Here is a 16490-nt window from a genome sequence, read left to right as displayed (position 1 = left end):
CTTGAAGGATAAGCATGGGGTTCTTCTCTAAGCTTCGAGGCGAGGGTGGTGGCAGAACGCAGGGATTTCATTTCTGGCTTTCATTTGACATTTTAGTCATTTAGCAGACACTCTTATCCGGAGTAATTTACAGGAGCAATTAGGATTAAGTGTCTTGCTCAAGGGCACATCGGCAGATTTCACACCTGGAGATTCAAACCAGCGACTTTTCGGTTACTGTCCAAACGCTCTTAACCGCTAAGCTACTTGCCGCCCCCGCCCCCTTCACACAGAAAACAAACAAACAAACAAAGGCAGGCTCCAAAGGTTTGTGAGCGCTCCCTGACACATATTTGAACTGCAAACAATGCAGATGATTCTCAGTGGAAATCAGCACCACGCCACTCGCAGCGTGAGCCGGGCAGCGCTATTGTTAGTGAGTTGTGACACCTATAGAGAGACCACAGCATGCGTCTCCCGTGCTCCCACACCTACAGAGAGACCACAGCATGCGTCCCCCTGTGCTCCCACACCCACAGAGGGACCACAGCATGCGTCCCCCGTGCTCCCACACCTACAGAGAGACCACAGCATGCGTCTCCCGTGCTCCCACACCCACAGAGGGACCACAGCATGCGTCCCCCGTGCTCCCACACCTACAGAGAGACCACAGCATGCGTCCTCCGTGCTCCCACACCTACAGAGAGACCACAGCATGCGTCCCCCATGCTCCCACAATCCCAGAGAGACCACAGCATGCGTCCCCCGTGCTCCCACACCTACAGAGAGACCACAGCATGCGTCCCCCCGTGCTCCCACACCCACAGAGAGACCACAGCATGCGTCCCCCGTGCTCCCACTCACAGAGCGACCACAGCATGCGTCCCCCGTGCTCCCACACCTACAGAGAGACCACAGCATGCGTCCCCCCGTGCTCCCACACTCACAGAGAGACCACAGCATGCGTCCTCCGTGCTCCCACACCTACAGAGAGACCACAGCATGCGTCCCCCGTGCTCCCACACTCACAGAGAGACCACAGCATGCGTCCTCCGTGCTCCCACACCTACAGAGAGACCACAGCATGCGTCCCCCCGTGCTCCCACACCCACAGAGAGACCACAGCATGCGTCCCCCGTGCTCCCACACTCACAGAGCGACCACAGCATGCGTCCCCCGTGCTCCCACACCTACAGAGAGACCACAGCATGCGTCCCCCCGTGCTCCCACACTCACAGAGAGACCACAGCATGTGTCCTCCGTGCTCCCACACCTACAGAGAGACCACAGCATGCGTCCCCCGTGCTCCCACACTCACAGAGAGACCACAGCATGCGTCCTCCGTGCTCCCACACCTACAGAGAGACCACAGCATGCGTCCCCCCGTGCTCCCACACCCACAGAGAGACCACAGCATGCGTCCCCCCGTGCTCCCACACCTACAGAGAGACCACAGTATGCATCCCCCCGTGCTCCCACACCTACAGAGAGACCACAGCATGCGTCCCCCGTGCTCCCACACCTACAGAGAGACCACAGCATGCGTCCCCCCGTGCTCCCACACTCACAGAGAGACCACAGCATGCGTCCCCCGTGCTCCCACACCCACAGAGAGACCACAGCATGCGTCCCCCCGTGCTCCCACACCTACAGAGAGACCACAGCATGCGTCCCCCCGTGCTCCCACACTCACAGAGACCACAGCATGCGTCCTCCGTGCTCCCACACCTACAGAGAGACCACAGCATGCGTCCCCCGTGCTCCCACACCTACAGAGAGACCACAGCATGCGTCCCCCCGTGCTCCCACACCTACAGAGCGACCACAGCATATGTCCCCCGTGCTCCCACACTCACAGAGAGACCACAGCATGCGTCCCCCCGTGCTCCCACACTCCCAGAGAGACCACAGCATGCGTCCCCCGTGCTCCCACACCTACAGAGAGACCACAGCATGCGTCCCCCCGTGCTCCCACACCTACAGAGTAAAAAAACGGGATCATCTTCCATTGTCTAGAAATTAGAAACACAACCACGTATATAATCAGGTAGACAAGGTGTTCAAACACTAATCACAGTATACAACTGCAAAACCTCCCCTCTAAAGCCTGCCATTACTGCCAAGCTCATCCTCTGTGAGTGCACAGTGAGGGGGGCCAAGAAAAAGACATAATTTCACACACAAACCTTCACAAACCCCCCCGTTGCCCAGGTAAACACCCGGAGAAGAGATGGAAGAGAAGGGACCAGAGGTGGTATACACTGCAATTTCACTGAAATAAATATTCTCATTGGCAACAATCAAAAAAATCCAAGTAGGCATACTACAAGGACGTTAGTGAGGAGTGAAGAAGAGTCCTGGGGGGGGACTGGCACTTCTCTACAGCGACCCGCTCTCTCGGATTGTGGTGATGGTTTCAGAGAGACGGCTAGCAGAAGATAAGCCAGCGGGATAGAGGGAGGAAGAGGCAGAGAAGGAGGAAGAGAGCTGATCTGTCAAATCAGAAGGGCGTGCAATGCCAGGCAGAGAAGCATGGCTGACTGACTGACTCAGCACAGTGGGAGAGATCGTGTCCAGGACTTAATCTGATCAAAGTCCTGATCTGGAGCCAGTGTTGATTGCTCCAATGCTCTGGGTCCATCCAAAAACGCTTCTAATTGGTGAATTTAGTTACTGAGACCGTGTTCAGTGACATTCAGCCAGACTGGCTTGGTAGCACTGACATGAATTTTAAGTCAAGAAAAATAGCATGTGCATCAAAAATTCTGAACTGCAAGTGCATTTCTAAGGAGCTCTGTTTATTTGTATCTGTCAATTTTACATGACACCCACCCCCACGACATTTCCCTTTCGGTTTCATTATTATGCCCCTCCCCCAATCTCTCCTCCCATCTCTGTCCTACCTGACTCGTCGTCAGACTTGTGTTCGTTGTCGGAGTCGGTGAGTGTGAGGGCTGAGTTCGCCCTGCTGGAGAGGCCGGAGCTGCGGCGGGACTTGATCGCGTGACCTCCCCACAGCTGGACGGTGCGCTCCGGGGACATGACCCCCTCTGGGTCGGAGTCTGCATCGGAGCCGGCGCTGAGGGAGTAGCCCTGCTGCAGCAGGCCCAGCTCCGAGTGAGAGGAGTGGTAGGCAGTCTGGGCCTGGGCCTGGGCTTGTTGGTCTCTCACTCCCAGCTCCGCCAGCGTGAAGCTCCCTGAGAACAGCAACAACCCAGTTAACACAGGCATATTACTCTAGGAGATGTCTTGGGTTTGGCAGGCTAGAGCAGGCATAAAAAGAGAAGTGACATTTAGGTGTGTTAATGTTTGCATTTCCTTAAAAACAGCATCTCAGATAAAAGGGCACCATATGCAAGCTCAGTCCCCAGACGATATACAAAGTGCTATTTTAGAAACTCCAGGAATAGGGGCCTCCCGAGTGGCGTATCGGTCTAAGGCACTGCATCACAGTGCTTGAGGCGCCACTACAGACTCGGGTTTTGATCTCGCAGCCGGCCGTGACCGGGAGACCCGTGAGGAGGCGCACAATTGGCCCAGCTTCGTCCGGGTTAGGGGAGGGTTTGGCCGGGATGTCCTTGTCCAATCGCGCTCTAGAGCCTCCTGTGGCGGGCCGGGCGCATGCACGCTGACACGGTCGCCAGCTGGACGGTGTTTCCTCCGACACATTGGTGCGGCTGGCTTCCGGGTTAAGCGAGCAGTGTGTCAGGAAGCAGTGTGGCTTGGCAGGGTTGTGTTTCGGAGGACACACGGCTCTCGACCTTCAACTCTCCCGAGTCCGTACGGGAGTTGCAGCGATGGGACAAGACTGTAACTACCAATTGGGGAGAAAAAGCTTTAAAAAGTTAAAACAAAAATTATAATATATTTTTAAAAGAAACTCCAGGAATAAAACCAGGAGTAAAACCAACTATGCAGATCTGAAGATAAGCACTGAAATCAATGGTGGGAAATGGACCAGAGATGTAATTTTCATTATGATACATTTGGCTGACCGGTGGATGTGTCACAAGAAGAGAGATATGAGATGATATACCAAATGGTCCAGGATATATGACAAAATACCCCATGGCTTGTATAGGAGGAAGTGAAAACCAGGGTGAATAAAGCAGCGTCGTGGTGAGAAGGAGGAGGATTTCAAATAAATAATATTTAAAGCGACAGTAGTATATGAAGTTTGAGGGGGGTGGGGGGGTAGGGCTGTGGTGGCCATTACATTTTGTCAGCTGGTGATTGTCATTCAAATACAGTGGGGAGAACAAGTATTTGACACTGCCGATTTTGCAGGTTTTCCTACTTACAAAGCATGTAGAGGTCTGTAATTTTTATCATAGGTACACTTCAACTGTGAGAGACGGAAATCCAGAAAATCACATTGTATGATATTTAAGTAATTAATTTGCATTTTATTGCATGACATAAGTATTTGATCACCTACCAACGAGTAAGAATTCCGGCTCTCACAGACCTGTTAGTTTTTCTTTAAGAAGCCCTCCTGTGCTCCACTCATTATCTGTATTAACTGCACCTGTTTGAACTCGTTACCTGTATAAAAGACACCTGTCCACACACTCAATCAAACAGACTCCAACCTCTCCACAATGGCCAAGACCAGAGAGCTGTGTAAGGACATCAGGGATACAATTGTAGACCTGCACAAGGCTGGGATGGGCTACAAGACAATAGGCAAGCAGCTTGGTGAGAAGGCAACAACTGTTGGCGTAATTATTAGAAAATGGAAGAAGTTCAAGATGACGGTCAATCACCCTCGGTCTGGGGCTCCATGCAAGATCTCACCTCGTGGGGCATCAATGATCATGAGGAAGGTGAGGGATCAGCCCAGAACTACACGGCAGGACCTGGTCAATGACCTGAAGAGAGCTGGGACCACAGTCTCAAAGAAAACCATTAGGAACACACTACGCCGTCATGGATTAAAATCCTGCAGCGCACGCAAGGTCCCCCTGCTCAAGCCAGCGCATGTCCAGGCCCATCTGAAGTTTGCCAATGACCATCTGGATGATCCAGAGGAGGAATGGGAGAAGGTCATGTGGTCTGATGAGACAAAAATAGAGCTTTTTGGTCTAAACTCCACTCGCCGTGTTTGGAGGAAGAAGAAGGATGAGTACAACCCCAAGAACACCATCCCAACCATGAAGCATGGAGATGAAAACATAATTCTTTGGGGATGCTTTTCTGCAAAGGGGACAGGACGACTGCACCGTATTGAGGGGAGGATGGATGGGACCATGTATCGCGAGATCTTGGCCAACAACCTCCTTCCCTCAGTTAGAGCATTGAAGATGGGTCGTGGCTGGGTCTTCCAGCATGACAACGACCCGAAACACACAGCCAGGGCAACTAAGGAGTGGCTCCGTAAGAAGCATCTCAAGGTCCTGGAGTGGCCTAGCCAGTATCCAGACCTGAACCCAATAGAACATATTTGGAGGGAGCTAAAAGTCTGTATTGCCCAGCGACAGTCCCGAAACCTGAAGGATCTGGAGAAGGTCTTTATGGAGGAGTGGGCTAAAATCCCTGCTGCAGTGTGTGCAAACCTGGTCAAGACCTACAGGAAACATATGATCTCTGTAATTGCAAACAAAGGTTTCTGTACCAAATATTAAGTTCTGCTTTTCTGGTGTATCAAATACTTATGTCATGCAATAAAATGCAAATGAATAACTTAAAAATCATACAATGTGATTTTCTGGATTTTTGTTTTAGATTCCGTCTCTCACAGTTGAAGTGTACCTATGATAAAAATTACAGACCTCTACATGCTTTGTAAGTAGGAAAACCTGCATTTAAAAAAGTATAATATTTTTCCCCAAACGATTTGAGGGAGTGCGCACATACGGCTATTCTGTGTTGAGCGTTTAACAAAGAAACAGGTCCTCCTACAGTGAGGGAAAAAATAATTTCATCCCCTGCTGATTTTGTACGTTTGCCCACTGACAAAGAAATGATCAGTCTATAATTTACCCCAAGTAGGGAAAGGATGGCGTGGTTGAAAAGTAATAAAGGGGAGGATATATATAAAAAAACATGGGGGAATGGAAGAGATGCAGACAATTACATTGATGGAAGTTACAATCTATCTGCAATATTAAGCTGATCTAAAAAAAAAAAAAGATCAGTCTATAATTTTAATGGTAGGTTTATTTGAACAGTGAGATTCAGATAAACAACAAAAGAATCCCGAAAAAAACGCATGTCAAAAATGTTATAAATTGATTTGCATTTTAATGAGGGAAATAAGTATTTGACCCCTCTGCAAAACATGACTTAGTACTTGGTGGCAAAACCCTTGTTGGCAATCACAGAGGTCAGACGTTTCTTGTAGTTGGCCACCAGGTTTGCACACATCTCAGGAGGGATTTTGTTCCACTCCTCTTTGCAGATCTTCTCCAAGTCATTAAGGTTTCGAGGCTGACATGTGGCAACTCGAACCTTCAGCTCCCTCCACAGATTTTCTATGGGATTAAGGTCTGGAGACTGGCTAAGACACTCCAGGACCTTAATGTGCCTCTTCTAGAGTCACTCCTTTGTTGCCTTGGCCGTGTGTTTTGGGTCATTGTCATGCTGGAATACCCATCCACGACCCATTTTCAATGCCCTGGCTGAGGGAAGGAGGTTCTCACCCAAGATTTGACGTTACATGGCCCCGTCCATCGTCCCTTTGATGCGGTGAAGTTGTCCTGTCCCCTTAGCAGAAAAACACCCCCAAAGCATAATGTTTCCACCTCCATGTTTGACGGTGGGGATGGTGTTCTTGGGGTCACAGGCAGCATTCCTCCTCCTCTAAACACGGCGAGTTGAGTTGATGCCAAAGAGCTTGATTTTGGTCTCATCTGACCACAACACTTTCACCCAGTTCTATTCTGAATCATTCAGATGTTCATTGGCAATCTTCAGACGGCCCTGTATATGTGCTTTCTTGAGCAGGGGGACCTTGCGGGCGCTGCAGGATTTCAGTCCATTGACAAGATCCTCCCGTGTAGTTCTGGGCTGATTCCTCACCGTTCTCATGATCATTGCAACTCCACGAGGTGAGATCTTGCATGGTGCCCCAGGCCGAGGGAGATTGACAGTTCTTTTGTGTTTCTTCCATTTGCGAATAATCGCACCAACTGTTGTCACATTCTCACCAAGCTGCTTGGCGATGGTCTTGTAGCCCATTCCAGCCTTGTGTAGGTCCACAATCTTGTCCCTGACATCCTTGGAGAGCTCTTTGGTCTTGGCCATGGTGGAGAGTTTGGAATCTGATTGATTGATTGCTTCTGTGGACAGGTGTCTTTTATACAGGTAACAAACTGAGATTAGGAGCACTCCCTTTAAGAGTGTGCTCCTAATCTCAGCTCGTTACCTGTATAAAAGACACCTGGGAGCCAGAAATCTTTCTGATTGAGAGGGGGTCAAATACTTATTTCCCTCATTAAAATGCAAATCAATTTATAACATTTTTGACATGCGTTTTTCTGGATTTTGTTGTTGTTATTCTGTCTCTCACTGTTCAAATAAACCTACCATTAAAATTATAGACTGATCATTTCTTTGTCGGTGGGCAAACGTACAAAATCAGCAGGGGATCAAATACTTTTTTCCCCTCACTGTATATGCTTAATTTAGAGTTATTTATGCAACTTCAGTTGGGATACAAACATTGGGCTGTATGTTTTAATTTAGAATACATTCTAATGCTGCATGATGCAACGAATTATGATTAGAAAAAAGTTGCATGAAAAGGAAGCACTCTGCTCTGTTTCTTGCGCAGGCTGCACACACTTCATCAGTCTCTCATTCACAATTTGACGAGCCCTTCGAGGCAAGCAACACTGAAGCATGCATGAGAGCACCAGCAGTTCCGGATCACTATGTGATCACGCTCTCCGTAGCCGATGTGAGTAAGACTTAAGCAGGTCAACATTCACAAGGCCGCAGGGCCAGACGGATTACCAGGACGTGTACTCCGAGCATGTGCTGACCAACTGGCAAGTGTCTTCACTGACATTTTCAACATGTCCCTGACTGAGTCTGTAATACCAACATGTTTCAAGCAGACTACCATAGTCCCCGTGCCCAAGGACACTAAGATAACCTGCCTAAATGACTACCGACCCGTAGCACTGACGTCTGTAGCCATGAAGTGCTTTGAAAGGCTGGTCATGGCTCACATCAACACCATTATCCCAGAAACCCTAGACCCACTCAATTTGCATATCGCCCCAACAGATCCACAGATGATGCAATCTCTATTGCACTCCACACTGCCCTTTCCCACCTGGACAAGAGGAACACCTACGTGAGGATGCTATTCATTGACTACAGATCAGCATTCAACACCATAGTGCCCTCAAAGCTCATCACTAAGCTAAGGATCCTGGGACTAAACACCTCCCTCTGCAACTGGATCCTGGACTTCCTGACGGGCCGCCCGCAGGTGGTAAGGGTAGGTAACAACACATCTGCCATGCTGATCCTCAACACGGGGGCCCCTCAGGGGTGCGTCCTCAGTTCTCTCCTGTACTCCCTGTTCACCCATGACTGCATGGCCAGGCACGACTCCAACACCATCATTAAGTTTGCTGACGACACCACAGTGATAGGCCTGATCACCGACAACGATGAGACAGCCTATAGGGAGGAGGTCAGAGACCTGGCTGTGTGGTGCCAGGATAACAACCTCTCCCTCAACGTGACCAAGACAAAGGAGATGATTGTGGACTACAGGAAAAAAAAAGAGGATTGAGCACGCTCCCATTCTCATCGACGGGGCTGTAGTGGAACAGGTTGAGAGCTTCAAGTTCCTTGGTGTCCACATCACCAACGAACTATCATGGTCCAAACACACCAAGACAGTCGTGAAGAGGGCACGACAAAGCCTATTCCCCCTCAGGAGACTGAAAAAATTTGGCATGGGACCTCAGATCCTCAAAAAATTCTACAGCTGCACCATCGAGAGCATCCTGACTGGTTGCATCACCGCCTGGTATGGCAACTGCTTGGCCTCCGACCGCAAGGCACTACAGAGGGTAGTGCGTACGGCCCAGTACATCACTGGGGCCAAGCTTCCTGCCATCCAGGACCTCTATACCAGGCGGTGTCAGAGGAAGGCCCTCAAAATTGTCAAAGACTCCAGCCACCCTAGTCATAGACTGTTCTCTCTGCTACCGCACGGCAAGCGGTACCGGAGTGCCAAGTCTAGGTCCAAAAGACTTACATTTACATTTACATTTTAGTCATTTAGCAGACGCTCTTAACCAGAGCGACTTACAGGAGCAATTAGGGTTAAGTGCCTTGCTCAAGGGCACATTAACGTCATTTAGCAGACGCTCTTAGCCAGAGCGACTCACAAATTGGTGCGTTCACCCTATAGCCAGTGGGATAACCACTTTACAATTTGGGGGGGGGGTTAGAAGGAATACTTTAGCCTATCCCAGGTATTCCTTAAAGAGGTGGGGTTTCAAATGTCTCAAACCCCCAAGCCATAAGACTCCTGAACAGCTAATCATGGCTACCCGGACTATTTGCACTGCCCCCCCACCCCACCCCCCACCCTATATTTTTACGCTGCTGCTACTCTGTTAATTATTTATGCATAGTCACTTTAACTCTACCCACATGTACATATTACTTCAACTACCTTAACTAGCCGGTGCCCCCGCACATTGACTCTGCACCGGTACCCCTCCTGTATATATAGCCTCTCTACTGTTATTTTATTTTACTTCTGCTCTTTTTTTCTCAATACTTTTTTGTTGTTGTTTTATTTTACTTTTTTATTTAAAATAAATGCACTGTTGGTTAAGGGCTGTAAGTAAGCATTTCACTGTAATGTCTACACCTGTTGTATTCGGCGCATGTGCGGTAGCAGAGAGAACAGTCTATGACTAGGGTGGCTGGAGTCTTTGACAATTTTGAGGGCCTTCCTCTGACACCGCCTGGTATAGAGGTCCTGGATGGCAGGAAGCTTTGCCCCAGTGATGTACTGGGCCGTACGCACTACCCTCTGTAGTGCCTTGCGGTCGGAGGCCAAGCAGTTGCCATAGCAGGCGGTGATGCAACCAGTCAGGATGCTCTCGATGGTGCAGCTGTAGAATTTTTTGAGGATCTGAGGACCCATGCCAAATCTTTTTAGTCTCCTGAGGGGGAATAGGCTTTGTCGTGCCCTCTTCACGACTGTCTTGGTGTGTTTGGACCATGATAGTTCGTTGGTGATGTGGACACCAAGGAACTTGAAGCTCTCAACCTGTTCCACTACAGCCCCGTCGATGAGAATGGGGGCGTGCTCAGTCCTCTTTTTTTTCCTGTAGTCCACAATCATCTCCTTTGTCTTGGTCACGTTGAGGGAGAGGTTGTTGTCCTGGCACCACACGGCCAGATCTCTGACCTCCTCCCTATAGGCTGTCTCATCGTTGTCGGTGATTAGGCCTACCACTGTTGTGTCGTCGGCAAACTTAATGATGGTGTTGGAGTCGTGCCTGGCCATGCAGTCATGGGTGAACAGAGAGTACAGGAGGGGACTGAGCACGCACCCCTGAGGGGCCCCCGTGTTGAGGATCAGTGTGGCAGATGTGTTGTTACCTACCCTTACCACCTGGGGGCGGCCAGTCAGGAAGTCCAGGATCCAGTTGCAGAGGGAGGTGTTTAGTCCCAGGATCCTTAGCTTAGTGATGAGCTTAGAGGGCACTATGGTGTTGAATGCTGAGCTGTAGTCAATGAATAGCATTCTCACGTAGGTGTTCCTCTTGTCCAGGTGGGAAAGGGCAGTGTGGAGTGCGATAGAGATTGCATCATCTGTGGATCTGTTGGGGCGGTATGCAAATTGGAGTGGGTCTAGGGTTTCTGGGATAATGCTGTTGATGTGAGCCATGACCAGTCTTTCAAAGCACTTCATGGCTACAGACGTCAGTGCTACGGGTCGGTAGTCATTTAGGCAGGTTATCTTAGAGTCCTTGAGCACGGGGACTATGGTGGTCTGCTTGAAACATGTTGGTATTACAGACTCAGTCAGGGACATGTTGAAAATGTCAGTGAAGACACTTGCCAGTTGGTCAGCACATGCTCGGAGTACACGTCCTGGTAATCCGTCTGGCCCTGCGGCCTTGTGAATGTTGACCTGCTTAAAAGTCTTACTCACATCGGCTACGGAGAGCGTGATCACATAGTCATCCGGAACAGCTGGTGCTCTCATGCATGCTTCAGTGTTGCTTGCCTCGAAGCGAGCATAGAAGTGGTTTAGCTCGTCTGGTGTCACTGGGCAGCTCGCGGCTGTGCTTCCCTTTGTAGTCTGTAATAGTTTTCAAGCCCTGCCACATCCGACGAGCGTCAGAGCCAGTGTAGTATGATTCAATCTTAGACCTGTATTGACTCTTTGCCTGTTTGATGGTTCGTCGGAGGTCATAGCGGGATTTCTTATAAGCGTCCGGGTTAGAGTCCCGTTCCTTGAAAGCGGCAGCTCTACCCTTTAGCTCAGTGCGGATGTTTCCTGTAATCCATGGCTTCTGGTTGGGGTATGTACGTACGGTCACTGTGGGGACGACATCATCGATGCACTTATTGATGAAGCCAGTGACTGATGTGGTGTACTCCTCAATGCTGTCTGAAGAATCCCGGAACATGTTCCAGTCTGTGCTAGCAAAACAGTCCTGTAGCTTAGCATCTGCGTCATCTGACCACTTTTTTATTAACCGAGTCACTGGTGCTTCCTGCTTTAGTTTTTGCTTATAAGCAGGAATCAGGAGGATAGAGTTATGGTCAGATTTGCCAAATGGAGGGCGAGGGAGAGCTTTGTATGCGTCTCTGTGTGTGGAGTAAAGGTGGTCTAGAGTTTTTTTCCCTCTGGTTGCACATTTAACATGCTGGTAGAAATTAGGTAGAACGGATTTAAGTTTCCCTGCATTAAAGTCCCCGGCCACTAGGAGCGCTGCATCTGGATGAGCGTTTTCCTGTTGATTAATGGCCTTGTACAACTCATTCAGTGCAATCTTAATGCCAGCATTGGTTTGTGGTGGTAAATAGACAGCTATGAAAAATATAGATGAAAACTCTCTTGGTAAATAGTGTGGTCTACAGCTTATCATAAGATACTCTACCTCAGGCGAGCAAAACCTTGAGACTTCCTTAGTATTTGATTTTGTGCACCAGCTGTTGTTTACAAATATACACAGACCGCCACCCCTTGTCTTACCGGAGTCAGCCGTTCTGTCCTGCCGATGTAGCGTATAGCCTGCTAGCTGAATGTTATCATTGTTGTCGTTCAGCCACGACTCCGTGAAACATAAGATATTACAGTTTTTAATGTCCCGTTGGTAGGATAACCGTAATCTTAAATCGTCCATTTTATTTTCAAAAGATTGAACGTTGGCTAATAGGATTGATGGAAGAGGCAGTTTACTCGCTCGCCGTCGGATCCTTACAAGGCACCCCGATCTGCGTCCGCGATATCTCCGTCTCTTCCTCACGCGAATGACGGGGATTTGGGCCTTGTCGGGTGTCTGTATGAAATCCTTCGCGGCCACCTCGTTGAAGAAAAAATCTTCGTCCAATACGAGGTGAGTAATCGCTGTCCTGATATCCAGAAGCTATTTTTGGTTATAAGAGACGATGGCAGAAACATTATGTACAAAATAAATTACAAATAACGCGGAAAAACACACATAATAGTACAATTGGTTAGAGGGCTGTAAAACTGCAGCCATCTTCTCCGGCGCTGTTCATGCCAGCCAGGTAGGCTGTAAAGCAAAGCAATGTGCTTAATATTAGGTAAGGTGAGAAATAAATATAGTAGGCCTAGCCTACAGGAAGCTGATGGGATCCTCCTCTTTTTAATAGAGGCCATCAAAACTATTTTCCTCACACAATTGCATAGCATAGCCTGTAGAAATCTTACAGAACAGCAACACTTATTTAACTCCATGCATCAACCAGCTATGAGGATCTCTCGCTGCGCAACAAGTGATCCTATTCTGCTCAAACTCTGAATGCCAAGGCTCTTATGAAGTGTTAGATTTGATTTTTAAATCGCATTTGCATTGACGTCAGAATGATTAGAGAGACAATAGAGCGCAGAGTACCGGCCATTAGCGTCTGGCCATTAGCAAGTTTGGCAGGCTACTAATGACCATCAGCAGAATCAGAACGCGGTTTTGGAGAAGCCTAGTTACCGTGACAACTCCTGACTGCTGGTGTGGCAGTAATACGGTCAACGTAACAGCCCTAGTGGGGGAGTGGCTTCGTGGCAAGAGGACTGCATCAGCAATAACATGGAATACGACTCTGCTCTAAACAACAAATCACAAACACACAGGAGCAACCACCAGGTGTGTGTGTTGGTGGCAGAAGGGAGAAGGTGGCGGTTCTGAGTAATGGATACACAAATAATAGCTGCAACAATCCCTTAATAAGATACTTTAACTATGTGTTGAGACAGCCAGTCCGAGGAAGACCTATGGGTAATCCAAACTAGTTGTGCAGGGTGGCTGGTAGCCTAGCGGTTAAGAGAATTGGGCCAGTAACGAAGGGGAAAAGTTTGTCAATATGCCCTTGAGCAAGGCACTTAACCCTCCTGTAAGTCGCTCTGGATAAGAGTGTCTGCTAAGTGAATAAAATGTGTAGAGTGGACAATAGTGCTAAAAACAAATGACCTGAAATTAGAAGAACAACAGCAATGGTTTCAGCTTCAGGATAAGCAGGAAGAAGGTTCAACCAATATGATTTTGCTGCACTAAATTAAAACAACGCTGAAACAACGCAATCAGCTGAAAAGTAGGAACTAAAGTAATAAAAAAGAGCTCATTAGATAACTGCAGTGAATTAATGATGAACAACATTAAAAGGGACAGTTTTAGAAAGGACACAACATGGGTTGTGTACTGTACTGTGCCTTTAAGATATCAGGAGTAGTATCACAGTACAATTAAGGATATATCAATCATAAAGGAAAAGTAGTCATGATCAATGTGGACCTGCGTGTACTGTATAGACAAGCAAAATATGAGATGATTGTACACAGCTCATAATCTCAGATCGAAATCCCTGAGATTGCCAGACATCCTGTATAATTGTGAATATCAGATATTAGTATGGGGTAAGACGTGTATTTAATATTACAACATTTAACACTGGCATGATACAAACATTAACACGATTAATGTAAACATTATCGAAAACAAAAACAACTAAATGTGAGAGGAGTATCTGGATCCACTCACAGAAGGGGTAAGGGGAGTTGGTTTGGTTATTTGGGACGGGGACACTGGAGGGGCTCTATACTGTTCCTCAACAAGTACAGTAAGAGAGAGAGGGGGTAGAGTAGGAGGGTCACACTTGTATATGTCCCCAGGGCAGGTGCAGGGGATACTGGTCCAGCGTGACTGTGGCACATACCTGTGTAGTGCATACCTGACAGGAAATAGCTGATGCCGATGGGGGCCAGCTCCACGTAGGCTGGGTGGGTAAGCAAAAAGACACAACTCTCCCATCAGTCAAAGATTCTCTGTACTGTACCGAACTGGATGTTCCTCTAATATGGTTGTAATTTGTAAAAACCTCTGCGTTCTTATTCACACACACTAATATGTGGGGGGGAAAAAAACTATAACATTAGAATGATAATGGTGATATCACAAAAGCCTTTTCACTCTATTTCTCAATTGAAAACAACTGAGCTCTTTTAACCAGAATAGCAAACACAGGCGTGCAAAACTGATGATACAGACCAGATGTTTGACACCAAGCTTCCATTTATTAAATGAGGGAGAAAGACAAGGTCATTTCCCTGAAAAAACACATTTTAGTCACGGCCCAGAATCTCCCTCAGTCCCAGTGTTGGTCCACACAATTTACATATCAACAAACACTCAGGCCCTGCGAGCCAACAGCCCCTTTCAACGAGGTGCTGAAATAGAAGAGAGGAGGAGGCAAGGTCATTTGTAGAGAGAACTGTTTCTATGGCAACACAGCATTGTTCGCATGCCAGCAGGTACGGCGTAGCAATTCAAGACCGACATCACTTCATTCGTCTCCTTTCAGGCCTCTCAAACGTCCTGATTGATGGCCTTATGCATATGCAAATTAGCTGCATGTCCAGGACAGGCAGAGTGTTTGTGGTCTGAAAGAGCGATAACATGAGTGGGTTAGCTGAGGTGACCAGGACAAGAAGAGTGTTTGTGGTCTGAAAGAGCGATAACATGAGTGGGTTAGCTGAGGTGACCAGGTCTGTCAGATCTACCTGCACATGATACGGGCCGTGTCCAGTGGCAAACATGATGAAAGACATTTGTGTTGGAGCTTTCTCCCCCCCCCCAATAATATATTTTTTTCTATAAGTAATGCTGGCTGAACTGAGTAGCATTGATTGAAAAAGCCACCCAGTATTTCCTGTGACAAAATCAATTTATTCTCAGAGTGATACAAAGAACAACCTGAGCCTTATAGCGCAAATCTAAATTCTGGAGAGCCGTAGGCAAGTCTGGGTTGTTAATATAAGTAATAATGCCAGAGATTTTGTTCCAAAGAAAAGTCCCCACTGAGCTGAAATGGAGGACTCCCAGCCGCTTTCTCTGAAACGACTTCCGTTCTCAGGTACACAGGAGAACAGACCTTAATGAAAGCTCATAACTGTAATGAAATTGAATATGTTTCTTTTCATTTTCTGTCCCAGAGTTCCTTTCTTGCTTCACTGCATTTTTCCCTGATTTGAGTAGAGAAAAAGACAAGGCGCAGAAGGGGAGAGAAGTTTGGAGGCATAAATTACGTATGGGTTTCACTTATGCCTGAACATCCAGCGGGATTATAGACTTGGTATGCCTGGTTCTAATCAATGTCAAAAGAGAAATACATTTATCTGAATTTCCTAGGTAAATAGAGCAAAAACGTTCTTATCAAACCGTGATCATGGCACATCTTTGATATCCATCAGCTGTACAGAGTCTGATCTCTCTCGTCCATGTCCACACAGTGACATTGATCATCCCCATCATGTCCTCGTTGCTGCGTTTAACATGCTCTCTGATCCACAGTCACTTTGCATAGAGCGTGTTAGCACATTGCTTTTCAGTCAGATCAGAGTCTGTGGGATGGACTTCCAGCCTTATGGATGCCCATTAGGGTCATGCCAGAGTCTCTTCTCCTGCTCGTCGCCTGATTGTTGAGCAGCTGTCTCTGACTCTTTTATTCATGAGATTGCTCTTCGAGTATGTTTCCTTAAGTGTACTCTCCAGCCCCATGGAGATCTCAGAGTCCTCCATTACTGTATCGGGGTTCCACTCCCACCGTCACTGTCATATTGCTGTGTTCCCTTATCTTCTCAGATGAGGAAGCAGCTCCCACCGTCACTGTCATATTGCTGTGTTCTCTTATCTTCTCAGATGAGGAAGCAGCTCCCACCGTCACTGTCATATTGCTGTGTTCCCTTATCTTCTCAGATGAGGAAGCAGCTCCCACCATCACTGTCATATGTGACTTGTTTCAGGAAGCTGGGCCTATGTCGCACGTCACTACATCACAGG

The 16490-nt window shown here is 47.9% G+C and overlaps 1 pseudogene across 1 annotated transcript in view; it reads right to left on the bottom strand.

Moving 5' to 3' along the window:
- LOC311142772 (teneurin-2-like) overlaps positions 1–16490 on the bottom strand; it is a 269215-nt pseudogene that overhangs the window by 236206 nt on the left and 16519 nt on the right. Inside the window, exon 2 of the transcript in view lies at positions 2883–3176. The product of the transcript in view is annotated as a teneurin-2-like (transcript). The remainder of the gene's footprint in view (positions 1–2882; positions 3177–16490) is intronic.

This window comes from Coregonus lavaretus, assembly GCF_964263955.1.
Source record: "Coregonus lavaretus genome assembly, chromosome: 15".
NCBI lineage: Eukaryota > Metazoa > Chordata > Actinopteri > Salmoniformes > Salmonidae > Coregonus > Coregonus lavaretus.
This window is presented reverse-complemented; position numbering and strand designations above follow the sequence as displayed.